Source organism: Oryctolagus cuniculus, chromosome 6 (genome assembly GCF_051225735.1).
Source record: "Oryctolagus cuniculus isolate XC-2025 breed Fujian yellow rabbit chromosome 6, ASM5122573v1, whole genome shotgun sequence".
Classification (NCBI taxonomy): domain Eukaryota; kingdom Metazoa; phylum Chordata; class Mammalia; order Lagomorpha; family Leporidae; genus Oryctolagus; species Oryctolagus cuniculus.
In genome coordinates this window covers 18,942,503-18,968,793 of record NC_142872.1, presented here as the reverse complement: position 1 = coordinate 18,968,793, position 26,291 = coordinate 18,942,503, and the positions used below count along the sequence as shown (strand labels likewise).

The 26,291-nt window shown below is 40.9% G+C and overlaps 1 long non-coding RNA gene across 3 annotated transcripts in view; it reads right to left on the bottom strand.

The window, feature by feature from the left end:
• Nucleotides 1-26,291, bottom strand: part of LOC138850135 (uncharacterized) — an 85,341-nt gene that overhangs the window by 16,104 nt on the left and 42,946 nt on the right. For 2 of the 3 annotated variants that reach the window (XR_016235344.1, XR_016235345.1), the window contains exon 4: nt 21,878-21,981. The exons of the other annotated variant lie outside the window; for it this stretch is intronic. This is a non-coding gene — a long non-coding RNA (uncharacterized LOC138850135). Of the gene's footprint in view, nt 1-21,877; nt 21,982-26,291 lie in introns of those variants that run through there. 3 annotated transcript variants of the gene reach the window in all.

Below are 26,291 nucleotides of genomic sequence, written 5' to 3'. Positions count from 1 at the left end.
AAATAAGATTCAATGTCCTTAAAATATGCATCACATATTCTAACCCTTGGTTCTCAGCTTTGTTTGTTAGGATAAGGAAGTTAGATTCCCCAAAACCAAGCCCTTATCAGTCATGTACACAGTATCAGTTCATCTCACTCCTACAAAGTCGAATTCTGAGTTCCTGGTCACTGTCATTCAGAATCTAAGACATTTTCTATTCTGTGGCTCATTTGTTCCATCAAGTCTGGTAATCTCCTACTGGATTTTCCTTACACACCCAGGAAACTGGTGGAGAAAGTGAGCATGGGAAATGGTACAGAAGTTTTCAATGAACCAAGCCTGAAAGAGGCATGCATCAATTTGTCCATATTGCATTAGACACTATTTGGTTGCCTGGCAACATCAAACTGCAAAGAACACTGGGTTGTACAGTCCGTGTGCCCTGGAGAGGAGAAATAAACATGAGTTAATAAGTAGATTTCTCCACTGCAAATTTATCACCTGCCTTAACATAAAGAATCAAGAAGTGGGCAGAATTTTTTCCTATAATGAGATATAAAATATTCTGAGTTATTAGTTACCAATAAACAAGCTACTTCACAGCTTTAATGTGCACTACAAGTTGTATTTATAAATATTACTTCTATAGATATCTTTTAAATGCACACAAAATACGACCTTTTAGGGCAATTAACTGAGTAAAGATTGTTTTTTTTTTATTTTTCAAGATTTATTAGAAAGGCAGAGTTACACAGAGAGGAAGAATCAGAGAGATAGACAAAGAGAAGAGAAAGAAAGAGAGAAAGAGAGAGATCACATCTGCTAGTTCTCTCCCCAAATGGCTGCAATGGCACAGGCTGTGCCAGATAGAAGCCAGGAGCCTGAAACTCTATCCAGGGCTCCCACTTGGAGAGCAGGGGCCCCAGTACTTGGGCCATCTTCTGCTACCTTCCCAAGCACAACGGAAGAGAGTTGGATCCGAAGTGGAGCAGTCAAGACTCAAACTGGTGTCCATAAGGGATGCTGACATCACAGACAGCAGCTTAACCCACTGTGCCACAGCTGGCCCCCGTCAAGATGATTTTTAAAGTGAATGTTATTGTTATAACTGATTTCATTTGAAGAGATGCAGTTAGTTGACTGAGTTGTTTGATTTTTAAAAACTAATAACAAACAAAAAGTTTTTATTTACACAAAAATAATTAGATTACAAAAATTGGATCTGTTTATTTTACAGACTAAAAGACTATATGAAAACCAAATGTGATATGAAAATAATAGAACAATTAAAAATGCGGAGAATACAATTTACAGAGATTTATTCCAAGGAAAACCAAGCTGGAAATACATAAATTAGAGTTGTTAAAATGTTCTTCCTTTACAATTTGGAAATGAAATATCCAAAACCAATTTAGAGGAAATACTCAAAATGATTAATTTAAGACATTTCACCAAAAAATCCTTTAGATGTCCCAAAGAAACACAATGTTCTTAAACTATATTCCAAAAAAACACAAAACTATGGCAAAAATATCTGAGTTGCCTATTTCTAATATTTTAATTATCATCCAAAATAAAGACTTTGTATGTTACATAGTCTTAATGAATTCTATAAAACACCCCTTCTGAGTCCCTTTAGAACAAAGATAATCTGCTTGTCTTTCTGGCTTCTTTGAATGACCTCCTGGGAAAAAAGAAAATGATGCCTCCTTGGAAACACTTAAAAAATCATTTTCCAGTCAGCAGTGTTTAATTCTCCCCATCCATTTACTCATCCAAGCACAGGCCAAGAATATTCTGGCATATTTCAAAGCTAGAGGATTGAAGGGGTGGTGTCTGGTAGTTTGTTCTTTGGAACAGTTATCATCACTGGTGGAATAGTGATTTATTTGACCAGAGTGTCTGAGGAACAAACTGGAAGGCCTAGGAAGCAGGACCGGGTGCAGGCAAAGCAGTGTAGTAGGTAAGATCTATTTTCAGCATTCTTGACTGCTTCACTCTCAGTAATTTTTCCTCTGTACGGTCCTCACTGTGAGGCTCACTGAGCTTGGGCAGTCTCAGGTACTGCACTGCAAACTCAACCACCTCTTTTCTTTGTTCTTTCATCTCCCGTTCCATTTCCTCCAGCCCTCCTCAGTCTCCTGGACTACACTGGTTTAATCAATTAATCGTCAGTCACATGTTAGCGTACATCAGTGCCTTATTGTGTGACTCCTTCCATGAGTATTCTAACACATCTATGGGACATGCAAAGCTTTGATTTCTGTCTTGGCAACTGATATTCTGAAGGCACGGGAATAAGGGGCTCACCCCCAACAGCCTTCATAAATGAATCATATCTGTGCTCCACTTGTAGACCTCTCCCTAAATAGGGAACCATATTTCTATTTTTTCCCTAATGTGTAATGGGATAATGGGCTTATAGGAACAGGAAGAGGATAATCTCCTGTTAGACTTTTTTTTGTAATTCATTATGAAGATGCTGATTATAGTGTTATATTAGACTCCAGGTGATGATCATAAGTTCAAGTGTCCACAGGAGCTAGGCAGGTAAAATCAATGTGTGAATTTGCTAGTGCATACTCCCACCCAAAATATTTAAATCCAACTATCTTAAACGTTATGCTAGCTAAATGAAATGTGCTTGTATCCTCTGACTTAAGGTTCAGAATAACAGCGCCACACATCTGTAGTAACAGACCAGAGCCATAACAGGCAGGAAGGGACATCTTGGGATTTTCATTTTGAGGTCGTAAGAATTGAGATTCCAAGGAAGCAGAGGGCACCCATTCCCCTGGTCTTCATGATGCAAGAAAGGTTCAGTTACCTAATCTGTAATTAAGGGAGCAGAATGATCACCACATAGTGGTATGTCATGTTTTTATGAGCAGGAGTGAGCATTTGGCCTAGCAGTTAAGACACCTGTGTTGCATGCACAAGCATCTGGGTTTGTGTTTGGGCTTCAGCTCCTGACTTCAGCTTCCTGCTAACGGATACCCTGTGAATCAATAAAGGATGGCTCCAGGGATTGGTTTCCGGCCAGCTACATGGGAGACCCTGATTGAGTTCTTGGCTCCTAGCTTCCACTTGGGCTAGCCTCAGCCACGGCAGGCATTTGGGTAGTGAACCAATAGGTGGGAGCATTCTCTCTCCCACTCTCTGTCTTTCTTTTCCTCACCAAAAAATAAATAATCTTTTAAATAAAAAATAAAAATGAGGGTACTTCGAAAAGTTGGTGAAAAGAAAGCTATGTATGGATTCAAAAACTTTTTGGAACCCAAATCAACTTAGGCTTGAATTCCATTTTCCCATGAACTTTTTGAAGTATCCTCATATGTCTATGTGTAAACAGATGATATGATTATGGACCCTTAATTCCCTTCCTTATAATTTAATCACCTGCAAGTTTTATACAAAAATGAACACTGCTATTGTAATCAGAAAACAATGAAGTCCCCTTTTGTTAAGACTGGTATGTTCACAAGACGGTATTGACATTAGGATGTTCATGTGATAGTGTCTGCCTGGCAACCACAGCGAGCCGGGCCAGCACGTGAGCATTTCCTGAGACGCAGTGGTGGCTGCACTGGTCTCCAGCAAAGGCACACAGTGGAGCATTCTGGACTGATAGAATCATGTGCTTTGCACACCACACTTTCTATATTGCTTATATCTTCTGTGAATTTTTCCTTTTGCTCTGCTTGTTTTGGGGCTCCGGTCTATCTAAACTACACTGAGGAAAACAAGAGAAAAAGGTTTTGTCCCTGTATGAGCAGAGAGGTAGAGAGGTACACCTCTGGGAATCCAGCTTGGTGGTAGCAGCTACAACCAGAGTACTCCAGGAGGGAGAAATGCAAGTTTGAAAGTCAGCTGAGCCCAATTCTCCTTCCAAAGTCTGCCTGGGAGCTGGGATGCACATTTTTCTAACAGGGAAGACAGTATCCCCTCAAGCATAGAAAGTCATGCAATGCCCTCAAATTCCTGATTTTCAATATTCTTTCATTGCACTTACACATTCCTTTTACAAGATAAATGTGAGGCTCAGGCTTATACTTCATTAGCTCCACCTTCCAAGAGAAAAACAGACTCAGCTTATGAGATAACTTCAGAGATAGCTTCCCCAGCTCCATGACTATTTGCAGTCATGGCCACTACTACTAAGGAAGAGAGAAGGGGAAGTAAACTCCGCCGGTTCATTGAGATCATTCATCTCCCAGCCAGAGTAACGGACCTAAAGCTGCAGGTCCATGAGGATGCTTTTGCTAAGTGCTCAGTAATTAAGATGTGCACAGAACTACCTGGTATTTAAAGTTATCCACAGGATGCCCCTGTATGAGTTTCTACTGATGCATAACAAATTACCAGATTCAAACAATACCTATCCATCACATCACAGCTCTGTAGGTCAGAAACCCATGGAGGCTCAGTTGGGGGATCTTGCTCTACTCTCACAAGATCAAAATCAAGATAGCACCTGACCAGGCTCTTAACTGGAGATCCTGGGAGACACTTCGCTTCCAGGTGCAATCAGGGTATTGGCAGAATTCAGTCCCATGCAATTGCAGCAGCAGGGACGGTTTCCTTGCTGAGCTGACCAGGGACTGTTCTTGATTTCTAGAGGCTGCCCACACTCCCTGGCTGGTGGCTGTCCTCCACCAGAACCGCAAGGGTGCCCTGAATTCCTCTGGTGCTCAGAATCTTTCTGACCTCTGCCTTCCCCATCTATCATCAGCCTGAGAAGGAGCTCTGCTTTTAAGGGCTGCTGTTCTTATATTGGACACACCTTGATAATCCAGGGTCATCTGTCAAGGTTAAGGCCACCCATATTTAATTACATCAGCAATTCCTCTTTCCCTGTATGGGGTAACATGAGATCATAGCCACAGATTCCTGGGATTAGGGAATGGAATCTTACATGGGGGACAGGAGACCTCTGCCTACCCAAGACTTTACTCAATACTCCCATCTAAATCAACACAACTCATTCCCTTAAACCAGCCCCCTAGTGTTTGGTCTCTGTATTTTTCATCATCTTGGTCTCTCTAACTAGAATAATTTTTGTCTCTTCACACCTGACTGTCCAAACTCTCTTACCTAACATCCCACTGACACCTCAAGGTCATCTTCAAAGCACTCGTCCATCATGGATCCCTCCTTTACCATCAGTGCTGCTGATTGTGTATTTCTTTGGATACTAATGACACTCTGCATTTCATTTTGCTTCCTTTAATGTGTGGTTCCCATTTAATACCTGGGAAGGGGTGACTTATCCTCTCTCCTTTGAAAGGTAGTAGCACCTAGAATGACCTTCCCTGAAGAACAAAGCTGTTTGAAGGATACCCAAAAGCCTGCACCAGCTGACAACTGGTGTGTTGCCAGCTCATGATGAGTTAAGTACAGAATTGAGAAGGAAGTTTAGAAAATAAATATAATGGCAACTTGACATTACTATTTTATAAAAACCCATGATGACTTTTCTAAAAATGTATTTCCCTTTAAATATTCTTCTGTGACAAATTAGAAATTTTAAAAGAACTAGCCCTTTACCTCAAATAATTTAAGACAATACATGAGGCCGGCGCCACGGCTCACTAGGCTAATCCTCCGCCTAGCGGCGCTGGCACACCAGGTTCTAGTCCCGGTAGGGGCGCCGGATTCTGTCCCGGTTGCCCCTCTTCCAGGCCAGCTCTCTGCTGTGGCCCGGGAGTGCAGTGGAGGATGGCCCAGGTGCTTGGGCCCTGAACCCCATGGGAGACCAGGAAAAGCACCTGGCTCCTGGCTCCTGCCATCGGATCAGCGCGGTGCGCCGGCCACAGCGCGCTGGCCGCGGCGGCCACTGGAGAGTGAACCAACAGCAAAGGAAGACCTTTCTCTCTGTCTCTCTCTCTCACTGTCCACTCTGCCTGTCAAAAAAAAAAAAAAAAAAAAAGACAATACATGAAAATACATGTTGAATACAATTGCATTTTTCCACATATTACGTCAGCTTCCCTCACTCAAATGAGGGAGCTTTCAAAGACCATAGGGTGTTTTCTAGTTAGAATTCAGGAATCATCTTTTAGAGTTTCAGAGTTAACGCTGATTGTTCCCAAAAAACATTCAAGTAAATTCTGTATTCCTTTCACAAAGCACTCCACTAATTGCTATTATCAACTAATCAACTTGAAGTTTGAGCAAGCCCCACCCTCACCTCCTGAAAGAAACATATTATCTTTAATACAGGAGTTTTTTGGGGGGAGGGGCAGTTCTGATAACAACTTCTCAATGTTAACAAGAAATTTCACAGGCAAAGGGTGGTGCAAATCCCCTCTGTGTAAACAAGTGAAAGGAGTAGTTCTAAGAGCCTCAAGTTTCCTCTAACCAAGTGCACTGAGTAATGTACATCTTTGTTGATCTCTTTCAACTTCAACCACAAATTAGGATGACCCACAAGCTTGGGCAGAGTTGTGTGCTGAGAATTTTCTTTCATTTTAACCAAACTTAACGTTATTATTTGTTTGTTCAACAAATATTTATTGAGGGCCTACCATGTGCCACATTCTTCTCAGATGGAGGTACAGCAGTAAACCAAATAAACACAGATCCCCTGTCCCACTAGGGAGCTTCCATTCCAGTGGAGTTGGTCTGGGGAGCCTTCATTTTCTGCTGCCTGAACCCACCCCATTCTACCCTTTCAAAGCCTCCTTCAGCTCTCAGCTCATTCCTCACAACCCACTATGCGGAACCATCCTTCTACATGTACAAGTGCCTCAGACACTGGGATCTAGTTCTGGGATTCATCCTGAGATGCCAAGTCAACAAGACTGCATGTGAGGAACCCTAAAACACTGCTAAAAATATCTAGACAGAAGTGATTTTGAAGGGCGGGAGGGCTGAAGTTCTGTGTCCTGCAAGTGACAGTGCCACATTAACAAATTTAGGAGCTGACATCTTTCTGACTCTATTTGTCTCAAAGTTGGGTGAAACCCTGGTTATACACTTAAAGGCTAAATGTCCCAGTCCACTTTTCTATCATCACTTCCTCTTCTTTAATGATTCATAATGTGGGTCATTAACAGAATGAGTGTTAATAATTAAATATGATCACCCAAATCTTGTTACCTACTTAGAGATAAAAGTTCAACCCTTCTCTTCCAGACAGAACTTGGCCCAAATGAAAGTTTGCTCTGTAGGTAAGCCATTAAGAAGTAACTGTTTATGATATGTTTGAAGAACAAAAGTATCTTCAAATAGGGGAATGCCAATACACCTTTTATGCACAGGTGAAGAACAGTCTATATCAAATCATGTTTCCAGATGGGAAATAATAGAACTTCCTTATTTTCATTTTTAAAACAGTAATAAATATAATAATGTAAGATGTCTCATTAGTTTCGGGTATTAATTTAACACTCACTTTTGTGTGAGTCCACTAATGTATATCCTGGGCTTGCAGTTAATGGGTACTCTTCATAATTTAGAACCTAAGTATATAACACTTTCCTGGATCAAAATGTATGCATCGATTGTAGACATCAACTCACTGATGTACTCAGCTTGCACAGATTGTTTATAAATGTGTTTTTCAGAGTCTTCTGACTTGTGTAAGTATTGTGTTACTAGATTTATTCCATCTGGGCTTATGTATGACAAATATTCCGTAAAAGTTTATATGGGATGGGTTGAGCCATAGCTTCCAGTAACTTTATTCTAGTTAACATGAAGAGAAATCCTTCAAGTCACCATTGCACAGAAAACAATAAGGATAGCTCAACCATATACAGGACTTCTCTTCTCTCCACATATGACAGAGAGAGAAAGAGAAGATAGGAGAATGTGAACACTAAAGTAAGGTAGAAAGAATTTTCACCAAAACTTCAAAAGTTTCCCTTGGTTTCCCTTCCATGTCCCTTGATCTTATGTCTTTTCCTCTGTCACACAAGCGTAATGCTGAAAGGGGCATGAACACATAACTTAGTCCGACCATTTTTGTTTTACAGTGCCTCCACGCTGAGCTGACTTCCCTAAAGTCATATGGCTAACCAGGATCAGAACTTGGCATTCAGGTAGGCATTTGGCACAGCAGGTAACATACAACTTCAAATGTCATATCCCATACTGGAGAGCCTGGGTCCAAGTCCAGGCTCCACTCCTGATTTCAGCTTCCTGCAGAAGGGCACCCTGGGAGACAGCGGTGATGGCTCAAACAGTCGGGTCCCTGCTGCCCACATGGGAGACCTGGGTTGTGTGCCAGGATCCTAGCTTTGGCCTGGCTTATGAACTAGTTGAGGGAGATCTCTCACTCAGATGCTCGCTCATTCTCTCTCCAATTAAATAAATGGTTTTTAAAAAGAGAATGGACATTAATTCTAAATTCCTAGAGCTTCCCATTAAACCACACATTGAGTTATCTCATAATTCCCAAGACTTTCTTCATCATTTACCAGTTATATCAGCAAGTACTCGATGTAGTCACTTAAAAGGAGGATTTAATTATTTTTCTGAGGAACCAGTGCCTAGACCTTCACATAGGGCCCTCCTGATTTGCCTGGATGCACGTGTATGTCCACTCTCAGCTCTCTTCCCTACATCGCAGTGGTATTTCCTCTGTGCACAGCCATCTCCAACATCAAACACCAGGGGGACAGGAACTGTATCATTCATGCATTCATTTTCACCCGTTACTGAGTGTCTCCTTCTCTCCGTCTTTTTAAGTTGCTATAGCACAATGCTATCAACTTATTTCTTACAGTCCTGGATGCTGCAAGTCCAAGATCAAAGCTTCAGCCCACATCCAGGGAAGGCCTGCTTCTTCATTCACAGATGGCTTCTCCTCAGAGGCAAGGAGACTCTCTGGGGCTTCATTCATTAGGGTCCTAATTCCATTCATAAGGGATCTTCACGACCTAATCACTTCCTCCAAGGCCCTACTTCAAAATACCCTCACACTGGGAAGTGGGTTTCAACATACAAATTGCAGAGATACAAACATTTAGATCACAGCACTCCTAGTTTGGTTCTTGTGCCACAGAGATAAAGATATCACAGTGAACAAAATCAACCCCCTGGAACATACAGTCTGATGGGAGAGGCAAATGTTAGGAAAACAACAAGCAAAACAAATGAATACAAAGTACAGGGAGGAATCAGCAGTAAAAATGAAGGATGCTGTTAGAAAGAACACCAGGGAACCTTACTGAGCTGGAAGAAGAAGGGATACTTTCCTTGAAGAAATAAACTTTAGTCAGAACTCTGAAAGGATAAGAGCCTTTTAGGAGTCAATATGGATACAAATGATCTGGGCAGTGGTAATGTAAGTACAGGAGGAGCTAGTGAAGCATCTGTTTTGGGGGTGGGGGGAGGTCTTGTCATTCAGGTCTTGTTGAGGATGCTGGATTTTAGTTAAGTACTCTTACAAGTAATGATGGTTTTTAGAAAAAAAGTGTAGCTGCAGTTACTTTTGTTTTTAACTCTTTTTTATTTATTTGAGAAACACAGAAGGAGAGAGAGAGAAATACACAGAGAGCTCCCATGCCATGGTTCACTTCACGTATACTGCAAAGGTTAAGGCTGTCAGGGACTGATATCAGCAGCCAAGAACTCAACCCATGTGCTCCATGTGCACAGCAGAAAATGTTACCTAAGTCATCACCATTGTCTCCCAGGATGTGCATTTGGAGGAAGCTGGAGTCAAGATCTGGAGCTGGGAGTTAAACCCAAGTACTGCAATGTGGGATGCGGGTAACTTAACAAGTAGACTACACGTCTGCCCCTCGGGTGGATGTTTTATAATATTTCCCAGGCAACAGTGCTGAGATGACTTGGGAGAGTCACCGGGAAAAGGAGGAGAAGGACACTGCCTTCCTCCAGGGTGCAGGTCATTGTCCAGTTTGTCCAGTACGCTGTAACACATGGACACTCAGACCCTCCTCTGAAACATTACCTGGACCCCTTGGCTTCCACTGGGCAGTGAGACTTCCACCTCAAATATTTACTTTACTTTGATTATAAAGACCTTAAAAATACCAGCCAATAATATTTTTCTGAAAACTCAAAATGTGTTTCTTTCACAAAAGATGATATGGCTTGTAATGCTTATGATACTCAATTAAGTACCATATTGAAAATACTTACCATAAACTATTTACCAGCTTCCTGCAAGTGCCTCCTCCTAACATAATCCTCTCCATGACTTGGCATCATCTCAGTGACAAGCTGTTTTTTAATCAGAAACTCAAGATAGTCCAACAGTCAAATGTTCTAAGTCTTGAGAATTCCACCACAGAATGAATTTGCCAAAGTTATATATAACATCAAAGTTATATATTATTCATATATACACTTGCGTGTACTAAATAAATACATCAATAGAAGTCACCAGGCAACCATAACCTACACAGTTCCTGAAAAGGATAAAGCCAGAACAGTCTTCAGAGCAAGCTACACACTCACTGCACTGAGTACAGAGTCTGTAAGTCAGAAATGATAAATGAGTTAGCATGAACCAACATCAATAAATACTCTGTCCACATGGGTTTTATCCAAGGCAGTTCAAAATTTCTGAGGAGGAAAAAAATAGAGCAGTGGCAGGGATCCTGGAAAATGAGAATATTTTGGAAAAGTTTTGGAAGACCTAGGATCAGAATAACATCCAAAGAGAATGAAGTAGGTGAGATTGGGGAGACTGACCTACAAAGTGTCAAAAAAGAATCAATATGATCGGCACGTTGAATAAGCTCTTGTTGAAATAAGAGTGTAGACATTTTTTGGATGAGTATACATGAAAAGCACTGGCAGCTTCAGTTAACTTACAAATTGATGCTGTTATTGACTAATCATGGATTCTGTATCAGCTCTTCTGATAACACCAGTCATCCTCCACTTGGTTCCCCCTGCAAGCACACTCTACACCCTTTCCACCTCACTGTCCAGGGAAGGTGATCTGCCTGGGTTCCATCAGTGGGCTCCCATGTGCTCTGGATTCCGGTGGGTTTGGCCTTCAGGAAGATTGGGAAGACACTGAATATACTTTGGCAGCGTATTTCCTTTGGTCAAAGGTCTACTTTTCCATTCTAGGTGAACACTGTGAGATGCTGTCCTGCAGGGTTCTGGTAATGAATTCTTTTCATTGTCCTTTCTGCTTTGGGGTTGGTCAAAGCTTGCTTCTTTAAGCTCCAGTTTTCTGTACTGTCTCTTCTGCTTCACCTCCATCAATCCCCACACACCTTTGTAATTAGTCCCTTTTAAATGTTAACTCTCCTTAAGTTAGCTTAATTTGAGTGAGATATATCTTTCCTTTGAGACCCTGCCTGGTGTCTACGGTTCTGAAGAACTCCTGTTTCTCCTCCATAAATAATTAAAACCTCAGTTAATTATATTATTTATAGATGGACTTTGTAGCCACAGAAGTCTGGGCAACTGATTGTTGTTCCCATGCCACAGCACCAAGTTCAGAAATGGCCTTGGCCCATATTTGGCTAGCCTGGAGTGCGAGAAATGATCCTGAGAGCCTGAGTATTCCTAGTATTTTCCTACTCAGCCTAGAGTATTCCTAGCCTGAGTGTTCTGTACTAAAATGGGCCTTGTGGTCCTAATGCATATTGTGTGACACTAAGACCCATGAGGTACACCTGGCCAGGATTGGGATTTCTAGCACACAGCCAAACTAGCCTTATGTACTTAAAGTTGAACTGAGCTTCCAGAAACTCTCATGTGAACTTTAGTAACTCATGTTATCACCTGAAATTGCTTGACCTTCGATGATGATTTTGAGGGATATAAGCTTGCAAACACACTGTTCTGAAAAACACTGCTGATTCTGTTACTGTGAATCATAGCTGTACTGTCTTTCCTCTTCAACCTCTGACTGTGGGGAATGGCATTCACCAGTCATCTCTGAGTCTGCTCCCCACATCAATCCAAGTGTACTCTTGATGTCTGTCAACACAAGACTTCCTGATTTATGCTTTATCTTCATACTGCTTCTTAATGATTTTAGACCCACTGCTAAATAGTATACCATGCAAAATATCACTGAAATACAGAGGCAATCTCCAAGGCTCAATCAAGGGGGAGATATAAAAAGAGAAGAGTTTCTCTGCTTAAAAAACTTGGACTACTGAGTGGAGCTCTAGGGTAAGCAGAAACATGCCTCTCCCAGCAGATGGAAGCATATCAGCTCCCCATTACACAGACACCAACAAAGCGAGAAAAATCATGTTTAAAAGTAAAAATCAGCCCTTTTCAGCAGACTAAAATAACCAACTTTGTAACTGCAATGCAGAATGACCACAAAAATGCAATGTTGGGCCGGCGCCATGGCTTACTTGGTTAATCCTCCGCCTGCTGCACCGGCATCCCATATGGGCACCGGGTTCTAGTCCCGGTTGCTCCTCTTCCAGTCCAGCTCTCTGCTGTGGCCTGGGAGGGCAGTGGAGAATGGCCCAAGTGTTTGGGCTCCTGCACCTGCATGGGAGACCAGAAAGAAGCACCTGGTTCCTGGCTTCGGATCGGCATAGCTCTAGCTGTTGTGGCCATTTGGGGAGTGAACCAATGGAAAGAAGACCTTTCTCTCTGTCTCTCTCTCTCACTGTCTATAACTCTACCTTTCAAATAAAAAAAAAAATGCAATGTCACTACCTGTTTCACTAAAGCAAACACAATTCTGTCTGGAGGAATCATCTGGATCACAGGCCTCAAAGAATTTCTAGAAATAAACTGATTAAAAAATTGAGTGGCTCACAGGCAAAAATAATCACATAAACAACAAAAGTAAAACCCCCTAAGGAAAAATAAGCAAACATAACAAACAGAAACACTGAAATTTCAGACACTAAAAATATTAGGACACAAGCTCTGAAAACATTATGTTCATCATATTTAAATAAATAAAAGATAAATGAAAATACATAGAGGAAGCAAGAAACTATTAAAACTTTACTAAGTCCATCTTTAGGATCAAATAAAACTTTTAGAAATGAAATTTTCATCATGAAAATGATTACTGAAGCCACTGCTGTGGTATAGCAGATTAATCCACCACCTAGGAATCTGGCATCCCATATGAGCACTGGTCCATGTCCTGGAAGCTCCATTTCTGATCTAGCTCCATGTTCATGGCCTGAGAAAAGTAGCAGAAGATGGCCCAAATGTTTGGGCATCTGCCACCCACGTGGGAGACCCAGATGAAGTTCCTGGCTCCTGGCTTCAGCTTGGCCCAGCCCCGGTCATTGCAGCCATTGGGGAGTGAACTAGTGGCTAGATGATTTTCTCCCTAACCCCACCACCCGTAACTCAGACTTGCGAATAAATAAATAGTAATAATCTCAGGAAATGATTACTGAATGATTTTTTTTAGATTTTCATTTATTTATTTGACAGGTAGAGTTACAGACAGTGAGAGAGAGAGACAGAGAGAAAGGTCTTCTTTCCATTGGTTCAGTCCCCAAATGGCCACAACGGCCGGAGCTATGCCGATCCAAAGCCAGGAACCAGGTGCTTCTTTCTGGTCTCCCGTGCGGGTGCAGGAGCCCAAACACTTGGGCCATTCTCCACTGCCCTCCCAGGCCATAGCAGAGAGCTGGACTGGAAGAGGAGCAACCGGGACTAGAACCTGGCACCCATATGGGATGCTGGCGCCACAGGCAGAGGATTAACCAAGTGAGCCACAGCGCCAGGCCCCACTGAATGAATTTAATATCAGGTTAAATATATGCGGAAAATACAATGAGTTAATTGGAAGATAGACTTGAGTTTTCCAGAACCTATCACAAAGACACAAAGAGAAAATATAAAAGAGAAAATAAAAGACATGGAGACAAGATTAAAAGTCCAACATATTGAGACATGATTCCATATGGAAAACAGAGAATGAGTTGGAGATAATCATTTGAAGATATTAACAACTGGAAATATTCCAGAACTGATGGAAGACATAAACCTTCTGATTCAAAATACCTAGCAAAAGCCAAGCAACTTAAATGAAAAGAAAGTGAAATCTAGATTTATCACTAGAAGCTTCAAGTCCCAAACAAGAAAAAAAAAAAAGGGAATTCTGAAGAACACTCTGAATTCAAAGAAACAAAAACAAAAGATTGTTTCCAAGTGAGCAACTGTTACCAGAATAACTAATACACAGAAAGGAAAATGTGCCAGCCTGGAATCACAAACCCAGCCAAATATATTTTAGGAATAAAATAAAACATTTTCAGATAAATTAACACTGAGTTGGTAACCTCATGGTCCATAATAAAAGGAAATTCTGTGTAACAGGTAGAAAAAGTAACAAAATAACCAAGAATAGAGGAAAACAAATCCAAAAGCTGTCCTTTCTTAAAAATTTATGCAGTAAAGTAACTATAAAGCTCTAAAAACTGCATAGGGAAGCAGAAATGCAGAGAAAAGGAGAAATTAAAAATAATTGAGAGAAAACTGTGAACATATTTCTCCCTAGAATTATAACATAATTATAATTATGTTATATTATTATATAATTTATATAATTAATTATATAATTATATATTATAATTATATATTATATATTTATTTATATTTATATATATTATAAATATATATATAATATATTTATATATTATATATTCATATATTATATATTTATATAGAATATATTATATATAATTATATATATTATATAATCATATATGTTATATAATTATATAATTACAATTATAACATAAACAAATTGATGCCCCAAATTTGAAAATTTCTGAACTGGTCTTTAACAAAAATGAAAGAAATGGATATGGGTGTTTAAAGTCTTACAAAAATTAAAAACAATGTGCTGTGGGGTGGCAGGTTAAGCTTCCAGCTCCTGTAGACACCTCACATGGCCCCAGTTTGAGTTCTGTCTTCTCCACTTCCAATCCACCTCCCTGCTAATGGTGTGGAAAAGTAGCAGAGATGGCCCAAGTGCTTGGGACCCTGCACCCACATGGGAGACCAGGATGAAGCTCCTGGCTCCTGGCCTTGGCCTGGTACAGCCTTGACCGTTATGGCCCTTTGGGGAATGAACCAGCAGATAGAAGATCTCTTTATGTCTCCCTGTAACTCTGCCTTTCAGATAGATAGATAGATAGATAGATATTTTTTTTAAAAAAGCCAAAAAACAGAATCCCTATGAGGACTAGATGGACAGGCACATTCTAACTTATGTCCAAGAAAAAAGTAATCTTTCATTTACATTTATTGATTCAGAGAGTTAAGACCCAGGTAAGCCCTCCAAAAAACTTATGAGTATAATCCTACATACCAAACCTGATAAAGACAGTACAAGAACAGAAAAGTTTAGACCAATCTTAATTAGGAATACATACATGAAAACTCTAGCAAAACATTAGCAACTGATTCCAACAATGTATACCATGTAAAATACCATAATCAAGAAAACTCCATATAATATAAGCCTAATTTAATATGAAATCTATTACGATAATTCACAGCTACTACAGATGAAAAGAGCAAAGTCTAGGATCACTCCAATGACTAAAACAGCAGCATTATTAAAATACAAAACTACCGGCCAGCGCCGCAGCTCACTAGGCTAATCCTCCGCCTTGCGGCGCCGGCACACCAGGTTCTAGTCCCGGTTGGGGCGCCGGATTCTGTCCCGGTTGCCCCTCTTCCAGGCCAGCTCTCTGCTGTGGCCAGGGAGTGCAGTGGAGGATAGCCCAGGTGCTTGGGCCCTGCACCCCATGGGAGACCAGGAAAAGCACCTGGCTCCTGGCTCCTGCCATCGGATCAGCGCGGTGTGCCGGCCGCAGCGCGCTGGCCGCGGCGGCCATTGGAGGGTGAACCAACGGCAAAGGAAGACCTTTCTCTCTGTCTCTCTCTCTCTCTCACTGTCCACTCTGCCTGTCAAAAAAAAAAAAAAAAATACAAAACTACCTATTAAAATACAAAAACTTTCCTCAGCCATATAAAAGATAAACTTTATAAACTCTAAACATTTGTAAATCAAAAATTACAGTGCTGGACATTGTTCTAGTGGTTCTAATTCATTTATTCCTCATAACAACCCTATGGCATCAGTACATTATTGATCTCATCTTATAGGCAAAACAACAGAGTAACAGAAGGATAAGTCATTTGTCTAAGGTCACATAGATATTGACATACAGATTGAGACACACCTTGAACATGTACAGTAATGTGATTTACTTTCAGAACCATTGTGCTAGGTTTCAGGACACACCAATTACTTCATTTTCTTTAAATAAACTTAAACCACTCCCTGAGTCTGCGGATGGAAGGAAATTCCATCTCAGCCATTTGAGGGGGCACCAAATCAAATACTTGCACGTTCTGAACCAACCCGATACTGTAGGTGAGTGCAGTGGCAATAAATTCTATTCTAAAATATCACAGTATTTTCTCCACAGTTCCACATACTTGAAGGCCAGGAAACTTAATTCTGTCAGGTTTGCAGGGTACCCTCTTTCTACAGGTTCATGCAAGAATCTCAAAGACACCGCATAGGTGAAGACACTTGAGAAAGACCCCTCGTCTCTAGTCCCCCCCGGTTCTGGAACAAACTGGTCTTGCAGGAGCATGTTCATCAGTTATGCCTGGTTCCTGAACATCAGAGGCTCTGCTATATTTGATAACAAGCTGGAGCCCAGCCATGTACCAGGAAGGAGCATCCCCGCCTGGTCCAATCTCAGGGGAACATCCCCCATCCAACTGTGGAAGTCCTGGAAGTTCCTGGGGTGCTGGGAGATAGCAGGGTGCAGAAGCTCTCCCACACCTGCCCACTATGTACTCTCACAACTCTCCTCCTCCCAAACTATACCCAGGTCCTGGTGGTCCTTCTCCCCAGGAACAATCTGATGTTATTGTTCCATGAATCGCTCTCGATACATCTCTCAGCGAGCACTGTGATTTCTTTTTCTGGCACGTTCTACTTCTGGTTCTATCATGCAAAATTACTATTGATTTCCTTAAATAAGAAACACAGAAGAGTAAGTCACCTATAGCAAAGAGGACAAAAGGAAAACTAATAACTCGGTAAATGATCCCACCCCCACGCATGTTTACTTCAAAATCGCCCTGATAGATATATCCCAAAACACTAATCACATATATCAAATCATGACATTTTAAATGCCTGTTCCCTCTTTTTTGCATTTTTAAAATTTTCTGTAATGATTTGCAGATTTGTGAATTTTTTAGAAGTTGATCTTTCATTTAAAAGTTATCACGTTGGGGATTTGTATAAATTCATACCGATGCTGATTTTTACCTGATTTAAGAATGCCAAGAATGCTTCGTAGTTATAAATCAGACAAATACATCCTATGGTGTGTATGGCATGTGATTTCAGTGAATGATCATGGCATATATCAGGCTTTATTTTAACTTAAAAAATATTTTAAGAAAAAAAAAAAACAGCTAAAAAACACTATTCAGTTCCTTTAGAGAAAAAAAGAAGGAAAAGGCCACCCACTTATGGAGAAATAAAATGAATCTCATCCATCACGTCTCCATTCCAGCAGGCTCAAAACCACTCCAGCAACTGTTCTAGAGGAAAACATTTTATCCATAACTTAAAAAGTTGGTAGAATTTAGAGACAATGAACACTGTATTGTGGTGGACCTACTGCACATTGTATCACTTCCAATGATGTCAATCACAAGCCACGGTTTGACTACTGAGATTAAAATTTATCTCACAGCTATTCAACTCCAGCACATTTTGCATTTTATAACCAGTTTCCCAAAGCTGGTTATCCTCCTGACATGGAAGGTAAGACAGTTTTGAACATGTGTGACAGTGTATTTTTGCAGAAAATGAAAACAGACCACCCCAGAAGTTAAGATATTTAATATATTTGAGGGGCACAAATAGTTTTTCCAGAAGTTGGAGGGTAAAACTCATAATATTAAGTGCTGAAATTTCCCATATTCCAATGGTTCTCCTAAAAAGCATAGAAAAACCAAAGTTCTTAAGAACTGCATCAAATTCCTAAGAAGAATGTTGAATCACTTGGCTTCCACACATAGCTTAGTAGTGAGGCACTACTTTAGATTCTAACATATTTTCAAAGAGGAAGTTTGTTATTAGGGCAGGCTTGATATTAACATTGGCTACTCAGAATAATCAATTGATTCTAACCTAGGTCTTAAATTATAATTTACTGTTGGTTTAACTTCAGTACTACTGATTTATTTGACTGTAATGACTCATGTTTGAATCAACAGTGTTTTGTTAAGAGCGGGGAGGTAAGACTACCCCGTAAGTTATACTTAAAATATATATACTGTGCATTTTATTTTACTTTTTGTGTTTATTTTTATTTATTGGAAAAGCTAGGTAATACCACATACATACACACACACACACACACACACACACATATATGTGTGTGTGTGTGTGTATATACATATATATATATATACACATACATATATATATAGGGGGAGAGAGAGATAGAGGCAGAAGGATCTTTCTTTTTTTTTTTTTTTTTTGACAGGCAGAGTGGACAGTGAGAGAGAGAGACAGAGAGAAAGGTCTTCCTTTTTGCCATTGGTTCACCCTCCAATGGCCGCCGTGGCCAGCGCGCTGCGGCCGGCGCACCGCGCTGATCCAATGGCAGGAGCCAGGAGCCAGGTGCTTTTCCTGGTCTCCCATGGGGTGCAGGGCCCAAGCACCTGGGCCATCCTCCACTGCACTCCTGGGCCACAGCAGAGGGCTGGCCTGGAAGAGGGGCAACCGGGACAGAATCCAGCGCCCCAACCGGGACTAGAACCTGGTGTGCCGGCGCCGCTAGGCGGAGGATTAGCCTAGTGAGCCGTGGCGCCGGCATGAAGGATCTTTCATATGCTAGTTCACTCCCCAAGTGGTCACAACAGGTGAAGTTGGGCCAGGCCAAAGCCAGGAACCAGGATTTACCTGTGGATCTCCCAGGTATCCAAGTGCTCCAGCCATCATCCGTGGCCTCCAGGGTGCTCGTTAGCAGGAAGCTGGGTCAGAAGTACAGGAGGACTTGTTCCCAGGCACTCTGATATGGAATTAGAGTGCTCCAAGAAGTGACTTAACACACTGTGCCACAACACCCTTGCCAGGTTTCAGCCTCGGCTCGCCCTAGTTGTGGGTTAAGTCACCACTTGGGACACCCTCATCCCATGTAGGAGTCCTGGGGATCAAATTCTGCCTCTGCCTCCAGTCCAGCTTTCTACTAAAGAGCATACTGGGAGCCAGTGGATGAAGGCATAAGTGCCTGGACCTCTGGCTGCCCATGTGGGACTTTTGGATGGAATTCTCATTTCTGGCTTTGGCCTGGTCCAGCCCTAACTGTTTTGGCCATTTGAGGAGTGAACCAACAGAATGCAAGAATGAGCTCTCTCGCGCGCGTGCTCTCTCTCTCTCTCTCTCTCTCTCTCTCTCTCTCCTCTTTTCAAATGAATAAACAAATCTTTTAAAAATATGCATCACTCTTAGTACCTATTATCCCAATCACTTACCACCACTACCCCAAATGTTAAATGATTCTTACTAGAGTAGTTCACAATTGATCATAATGATAAGACTAAGAGTCAAAGGGATCACATAAACAAGAATAGTGTCTGCAAATACTAGCTGATAGAATAAAAAAGGGAGAGAATGATCCAACATGGGAAGTGAGATACACAGCAGACCCATAGAATGGCAGATGTCCTAAACAGCACTCCGACCTCAGAATCAGCCCTTAAGGCATGCGGATTCGGCTGAAAAGCCCATGAGAGTATTTCAGGCATGGAAAGCTAAGACACTCTGGGGAAGAAAAAAAAAAAAAAAAAACCTAAATGAAAGATCTCTGCGAGTGAGATCCCAGTGGAAAGAACAGGTCATCAAAGAAGGATGTACCTTTCTTTGAAGGGTGGAGAGAACTTCCACTTTGACCATGGCTTTGTCTAAATATGATCAGAGTCGGTGAACTCAGGGTGCTTCCATAGCCTTGGCAGCTCATGACAAGAGCCTAGGGTGATTACTGATGCCATAAACAAGAGTGTCAATTTGTTAAGTCAACAACAGGAGTCACTGTGCACTTACTCCTCATGTAGGATCTTTGTCCTTAGTGTGCTGTACATTGAGATTTAATGCTATAAGTAGTACTCAAACAGTATTTTTCACTTTATGTTTCTGTGTGGGAGCAAACTGTTGAAATCTTTCCTCGATGTATGCTAAACTGATCTTCTGTATATAAAAAGAATCGAAAATGAATCTTGATGTGAATGGAAGGGGAGAGGGAGTGGGAAAGGGGAGGGTTGTGGGTGGGAGGGACGTTATGGGGGGGAAGCCATTGTAATCCATAAGCTGTACTTTGGAAATTTATATTCATTAAATAAAGTTAAAAAATATTTGCAAACTAAAAAAAAAAAATGATTCCTACTAGTGTAGTATAAAGTCTTTTACCATTGTAGAGTGTGAATTTTTATTAGTGTATAAAGCTTTCAGGGGAAAGGTTTGACCAGCACCATCCAAGTGAATACTTGTTTCCCTTCAAAATTCGTAGCTTAAAATTTTAGCACCTAATGAGAAGTTATTAGGTGATGAGACCTTAAAGAAGTAATTAGGACATGGAGGTGGAGCCCTTGCAAATGATTATAAGCGCCATTAAGAGACTTGTCAGAGTAGCCAGTGCTTTGGCTTAGTGGGTAAAGCCGCCGCCTGCAGTGCCAGCACCCCATACGGGCGCCGGTTCAAGTCCCGGCTACTCCACTTCTGATCCAGCTCTGTGCTATCACCTGGGAAAGCAGCGGAAGATGGCCCAAGTCCTTGTGTGCCTGCACCCACATGGGAGACCCACAAGAAGGTCCTGGCTCCTGGCTTTGGATCTCCTCAGCTTTGGCCATTGCAGTCATTTGGGGAGTGAACCAGTGGAATATGGAAGACCTCTCTCTTTCTGGCTCTACCTCTCTCTGTAACTGTCTTTCAAATAAATAAATAAATATTTTAAAAAATAAAAAAATTTAAAAAAATAAAAATAAAGAGACTTCAGAAAGCACTCTAGCTTTACTTCTGCATATGAGGACACAGTGAGAAGTTTTCTTTCTACCTCTCTCCTTCTCAGGGGTCAGACCAACATAACAGTCAGGAGATTCTCCCCACTGCTAGGGTTTACAAAATAATTTGAGTTTCTTCCAAAGGTCCATGTATTAGAGTCTTGGTCTCCAGAGTCTTATATTAATGGACTAAGCAGGTACTTAATTGAACTATGGTATCTGGAAGTGGTGCATTTAGGAAGTGACTGGATTGGATGAGCTGGCTAGGGTGGGCCCCCATGATCAAATCATGATGGCTGTATAGGGAGAGGCCACGTAGAAGGCAGAGGAAGAGTGTGTTACCTATGTTGTGCTGCTTCTTGGCTCACCATGTGATCATCTCTCTGTCACCTTCTGACATTACCAGATGCGTAACCAGTGGGATTTCTTAGTGAATCTCTGAACTGTAATCTAAAATAAACCTTCCTTCCTTTCTTCCTAAGAATCACTCTGTAGGTATTTAAAGTAATGAAAAGCTGAATAGAACACCTACTTATTTTGACACTCTTCTGTTTATTCTTCATGAGTACTTAGCAAATCTTTTATACTTCCAATCCTGACTTTCTGTCAGCTTCCTAGAAGACCTAGACTTACAAAATTACTCAGCAATGAAAAGAAATGAGAAATGTCACAGACAAATCTCAAAAACATTATCCAGATTCAAAAAAGTCCAACCTCAAAGGGATAAATATGATATTACTTTACATGAAGTCCTAGAGCAGGTAAAACTAGTCTATTATCAGAAATAATCCAAACAATGGCTGTTTCCAGATGTTACAAATAGGCACTGCCCAGGAAGATACATGACCAGATTTTCTGTGGTGATGACAATGTTTTACATTTTGATAGGGGTTCGATTTATATAAAAAAAAACTCACCTAATGGTGCATCACTCCATCTTAGTCAAAGGCCAACAAGTGATCATGGTAGGCTTGAGCTTTGTGTATTTCATCATTTGAAAACTTTACCATGAAACAAGAACTGCAAGAAATATTGAAATTTACTTATATGCTTGTTGAAGTTTCTAGACAGAAATATACCAATTCTGCAACTTACTGTGAGATTCATCAGATAAAAGCAAGATGGTTTGATAGATGAATAGGAAAATGAGTAGACACACAGATATGTCATTATGAAAGTGTAGTAAGGGCAGGTGTTTAACCTAGCAGTTAAGATTCCCACTTCCAACTTCAGAACGCCTGGGATGGGTTCTCATTTTCCAGCTCCGGACTCCAATACTTGCTAATGTAGACCCTGGGAGGCAGTGGTGAAAGCTCAAGCAGTCCACTCCCTGCTAGCTACCTGGGAGACTTGGCTTGCATTCCCATCTTGGATATGATCCCGTCCCACTCATTATGGACATGTGGGGAGTGATCCAGCAAATGTTAGTTCAGTCTCTGTCTCTTTCAGCCAGAATGGGGCTGGGCTGAAGGTGGGAGCCACTCAGTTCAGGTCTCCCACAACAGTAGCAGGGACTCAACTACTAGAGCTACAATCTGCTGCTTCCCATAGTTTGCATTGGCAGGAAACTGCAGTGAGGAGCCAGATCAGGAATCGGACTTAGATACCCTGATACAATAGACGGACTTCTTAACCACTAGCCCAATTGCCCTACTCAGAATACTCAGTTTTAATGTGAAAAGAAATACGAGGATGGCAGCCATGTAGTAAGCATAGAAAAAAAATTTCAGGAAAATAGGAAATTCTAAAAGGGATGCTTAGAGAACTCAAGAACAAACATTTCTTAGGAGTACAAAAAAAAAAAAAAAGAGATTGGTCAATTATCTGCTGTCTTTTACTTATTACTGTATTTCATGCAGTTTCACAGATCAGTGGAAGAATTTGGTGACTATTAGTAACAAGTATATATAAAATAAGCAAATGTGTAAAAAGAATTCCTTATAAACTCCAAGAAAAACAAAAAGCTTTATAACAAGTAGAATTTCACTACATGATAAGCTCAGCTGTTGACAATATTAATGTAGTCACAGGAATGTAGACACTCGATATTGATTTAACCAAAAATGATGCTATATTCACACTGAACGTGATGAAAGATGGGAATTATGTCCACTGGTGGTGAGCGGTGATAAAAAACTAAATAGTTATGTTCCATAGTTGGACATCAGTAGATAATGTCTAAAATAAAGAAAGCAGAAAAAAAATCAAGGGAAGAAAAAAAGAGAAGCAAACAGAAAAAAAAAAAAAAACCAGGTTATTTAGATACATAGCATAAGAAAGGGCTAAGAATTAAAAGCCATCATTCTTGAGAGAAGAAACTGAGCAAGTTGGTGTACAAGCAGGGGCTACTGTTTGTCATAGCCTTGTTGTTTCTCTTGGCTTCTGAAAGTATGTACATACATTTACATTGATAAACATCATAATTTATATTATTTGACTATTTAGTACAAGTGCAGGTTTGGTGAGAATTTATTTTCCCAGACTGTATCTACTGAAACACTAGATAGTCCTTGATATATCAAAAAGAAATGAGGGCTGGCACTGTGATGCAGTGGGTTAACGCCCTGGCCTGAAGTGCTGCCATCCCATATGGGAACTGGTTCGAGACCCAGCTACTCCACTTCCTGTCCAGCTCTCTGCTATGGCCTGGGAGAGCAGTGGAGGATGGCCCAAGTCCTTGGGCCCCTGCACCCACATGGGAGACTTGGAGGAAGCTCCTGGCTCCTGGCTTCGGATCAACATAGCTCCGGCCGTTGTGGCCAACTGGAGAGTAAACCAGCTGATGGAGGACCTCTCTCTCTTTCTCTCTCCGCCTCTCTCCTATCTGTGTGACTCTGACTTTCAAATAAATAAATAAATCTTTAAAAAATAAATAAATAAAAATAAAAAAGGAATGAATGCAAAGACTTTAGGGAGTGGGAAAAACATAGTGGATTTACCACATGCAAATTGTCTATACCACCATGTCTGTGTTCCATGGTGAGGGTGGGGAACAAGAATCCACTTTCTTCACCAAGGTCTGTGATATATGGCACTGAGAACAACACAGTACTTTTGAAAAATACTTTTATGATTGTTCTCTTGTGATACTAGATGGAATTCCCAATGGATGGGCTTCTCTGGTTTCACTAAAATGCCCACGATGGGGCATTTAATCCACGGAAGATGAGACATAGTTACCACAGTAAAAAGAATGCTCTAACTTAGTATTTCTGACAATAGTTCATCCACCATGTTGCCTATGAGTTTGAAATAGAATAACCCCTTAAAGTCTTCCTTTTATAAGTGAAAAAAAAAAAAAAACAGGATATAGTAAAGTATACCACCAAAATAGAAATTAAATTCTTGGTCTCTCACCCAATTCCTAGAAAAAGGTCATTTTACAAGAACCTTGGGTGATTGCAGATGCCATAAACAAGAGTGTCAATTGTTAAAACAACAACAGGAGTCACTGTGCACTTACTCCCCATGTAGGATCTCTGTCCTTAATGTATTGTGCTATGTGAATTAACAGTATAACTAGTACTCAAACAGTGCTTTATACTTTGTAGGGGAAAAAAAAAAGGTCATTTTAAAAGATCTACGAGGTTCCTTTAATGAAGAAGTTCCTGGGGCCAGTGCTGTGGCGCAGTGCATTAACACCCTGGCCAGGTGCCAGCATCCCATATAGGTGCCGGTTCTAGTCCTGGCTGCTCCTCTTCCAATCCAGCTCTCTGCTGTGGCCTGGGAAAGCAGTAGAAGATGGCCCAAGAGCTCGGGCCCCTGCACCCGTGTGGGAGACCAGGAAGAAGCTCCTGGCTTCTGGCTTTGGATTGGTGCAGCTCCGGCTGTTGCGGCCAATTGGGGAGTGAACCATCAGATGGAAGACTTCTCTCTCTCTCTCTCTCTCTCTCTCTGCCTCTCCTCTCTGTGCGTAACTCTGACTTTCAAATAAATAAATAAATCTTTAAAAAAATTAAAAAGAAAGATAATGAAGACGTTCCCAATGATCATGAAGTCTCAACTAAAGTAGAAAAGGGATGCAGGGATGCACTGCATAGAAATAAGAGCCCGTAATCTGGAGTCAGGCTACTTGGGTTCAATTTCTGGATCCGCCACTTACTATCTGTGTGATTTTGGCATTTACCAAGTTAAATATGCAAAATATGTGTAATAAAGAAATGAATACTCAAATATTTGGAGAAATATATGACACTGTCTGAGAACCAACACTATTTCCTGAGAACACAGGATTCTAGTCCTATCCAGCATTCTCATAAAACAAAACCTAACAGGTATTTTGACCACCTAAATATAAGCTTGAGTCACATCATCCTACAAAACATTGCTTCCAAGAAAGACACTTAATTTATATTAGGAATGACAACTGGATATAGTGGTTTCATTGTTATACCCGTCATTTAGAGGCAAATAGTTTTACAAAGAAGTAAAATAGGGTAATGCAGATGGATTTAAGTCATCGTGTGTAATAATCACCTTGAAAGTTCAGGGTATTTTTCTTTAGATTTAGTTAGCTGTCCTAACTAGCAAGCAGTAACTGATTCTGTTTTTTCCCAAAACTAAATTGCACTTGTTGAGGAACCAAAGACTCAGAGATAGCACATAGAAATACGGTGCTATTCACCAAATTATATATGATGCCGCTACCAAATTAGTAACCACACCTTGCAAAATTTTTCCTTGCAGTTCATCATCTCCAGGCTCTACTGGTGTGATGATTATAGAAAAAAAGAGGAATGCTTTTACCATTTAATGGAGCTGAGACTTCCACTGGGCCATTTCATACTCTTTATGCCACTTGAAGACCAGGGGGCAGGGGTGTATGTTTTAGCCTGGTTTGATGGATACTAATTCTCAAGGAAAAACAGGATTGCAGCTATACAATGGGGGGAGGGGGGAGAATAAACAGAACACCTTCTCATATTACCATGCCCAGGGCTAAAAGTTAATCAAGGACTGGCAATCTATTCAGGCAGAACCACCAAAAGCTTAGATCCCTCAGGAATGAAGGCTTGTGTGACCCCACTGGGTAAAGAATCCCAGCCAGCTGAGGTGCTAGCAGAGGGCAAAGCAAACAGAAATGTCTGGTGGAGGAAGAAAGTCATAAATACCAGCAACAGCCTCATGGCCATTTGTAGAAACAAAGACTACAGCCTCTACCTACTTCTTCTTCCTTGCTGTGTCATGACTATATCTGCACATTTTGATTAAACTCCCTCTTGTTTCGGAAGTTGTTGGTAGTAATTAATGATATAATGAATGTCACCAGTGACTAAATAAGTGGGATTGTGTAGAACTAAAGCAAATGGATATTCCCTGGAGATTTTGAA